The sequence below is a fragment of the Brassica napus genome, chromosome C3 (genome assembly GCF_020379485.1).
Source record: "Brassica napus cultivar Da-Ae chromosome C3, Da-Ae, whole genome shotgun sequence".
Taxonomy (NCBI): domain Eukaryota; kingdom Viridiplantae; phylum Streptophyta; class Magnoliopsida; order Brassicales; family Brassicaceae; genus Brassica; species Brassica napus.
Window position 1 is genome coordinate 68,150,001 of NC_063446.1, and position 2,103 is coordinate 68,152,103.

General features: G+C 42.6%; 1 non-coding gene across 1 annotated transcript; it reads right to left on the minus strand.

The window, feature by feature from the left end:
* Positions 1-1,201: 1,201 nt before the first annotated feature.
* Positions 1,202-1,308, minus strand: LOC125584799. Its single transcript, XR_007321707.1, has one exon. It is a non-coding gene; the product is annotated as a small nucleolar RNA R71 (small nucleolar RNA).
* Positions 1,309-2,103: the final 795 nt, after the last annotated feature.

The following is a 2,103-nucleotide window of genomic DNA, read 5'->3' on the forward strand; positions in this document are numbered from 1 at the left end:
AAGATTTCTAAACCCTCTTTGACTTTATTATTGATTCAGACATGTTTTCTTCATCTGTTATCTCTGTGTATTCTCTGTCCATGGCTGAGTAATCCACTTGCTTAGTCTAGGTTTTAGGGTGTTAGATCCGTGAGTTAAACATAGATAAGTGAATCCATTGATTGTCTTCATTCATAACTGTTCTTAATGTTTGCATTAAACTGGCCGCTTAATGTTAGATCCTAGGTTTAACCTGTTCATTAACCGTGTAATAGGTTGCTAGATCTGTTATGAATAAGCATTGCATCCCTAACCAGCGAAAATAGATGTTAGGGTATTTTGTGAACATATCGGACTTGATATTAATGTTTGTCATCGCGTCTCAGTCCAAACGACAGTTTAGGTAATGAGATCGATTGACAAAAGGTGAAGCACCACGACAGTAGGCTGATCTATTTTAAGTGATCCGAGTTCTTGACTAGTGCTAAATTGAACTTTAATAATTGTTTGGCTCACACTTGTTTAACACCCGATCAAACCACCCTAGGCTAGCATTCTTAATCATCTGAAAACCTTAAATCAGTCTCTTACTTGCTTGTTACGAAATCAACTTTAAAACCCCCATATTGTTTTGGCTTTATATTGATCCCATAAAGATAAAGTGTAATCGTTGGTCTCTGTGGATTCGATCCTAAAGTGTTACATCGACATACCATTCGATTGTGGTAGTATGCACATTAAATTAATTGGTGTGCGTATACACGTAATATAAATTTGGCGCCGTTGCAGGGGACCAACTTTTTACCTTTATTTTTCGGTTATTTACTTAATCTAAGACCTCCAACAGGCGAAGACTGCTTCAATCGGGCAGAGAAACCTACCTTGCAACATCCCTACTACTCGTTCTGCCATAGTTCCTCCACCCTGCACCAGGCAGGACTTCGAGATCAAGCCTGCTTTGATCGGTCTAGTACAAAAAAAGGTGTTTTCTGGTCTCTTTACAGAAATTCCAATGGAGCATATTGAGAGCTTCGAAAAAGTCTGCAGTTTCACTCGCGCGAATGGCGTACCACCAGACTACATCAAGTGCATGCTATTCTCATTCTCTCTTGATGGAAAAGCTGCACGGTGGATGAACTCTCTCCCTACCGGCTCTCTCACTTCACGGAAACAGGTCCGATCAGCATTCCTCAGCCATTTCTACTCTAAGGCGAGAACAACTGCATTGAGGAACAAGATCACCTCCTTCGGACAGCTCACTGATGAGCCTTTTTGCGACGCATGGGAGCTCTTCAATGACTATCGCAAAAAATGCCCTCACCATGGATTTGATGATGACTACCTCTTAGGAATTTTCTATGATGGAGTTGGCTGGAAATTTCAGAGTGCTATGAACTATGACTCAGATCACTGATGGAGCGTTTGAGCTGATTGGAAATATGGCTGCCACCTCACCCAATATGAACGAGGTGAGTGATTGCTCCAAGAAAGGGAACAGTTCTGACACCCAGAAGATAAATGAGCTAACTGCCAAGGTTGATCAGCTACTGAAAATCAACCAAGATCACGTCTTCAGCATGGAGCAAGCTACGGCCGGGCAGATTCAGAACCAGAACCAGCGACAACCGCAGAGCAATCGGCAAGTTGTTCCAGCTACCGGGAACAGTCAACTAGATGAGCTGAAGGGTCTGGTTATGATGATGCAACAGCCGTTGCAGGGTATGCAGATTCATGGGAAGGCATTGAATCAGGTTTCTACAGACATCAACACTAAGATGGACAATATGTTCACTAAACTGAATACAAAGTATGATACTGTGAGCAACCACATAAAGAGGATTGATGTTCAACTTGTTCAAACAACTGAGAGTGTCAAGAGTCAGCAAGGTACCCTTCCTGGAGAGAATGTGATGAATCCTAGGGTTGAGCACTGTAATGCAGCAAAGCTGAGATGTGAGAAATTTTAGGGAAAGGAACCGGAGCAACTGTCTGTTGAGACTTTTCCAGACGCAGAAGAGAGAACCAAGCACTCTGCTAGCTCTAAAGTGACTGCTCCCGACGAACTTGCTGAGACTCCACCAGTTCGAGTCTATGTTCCTAAGGTTCCATATCCAATTCCACCTA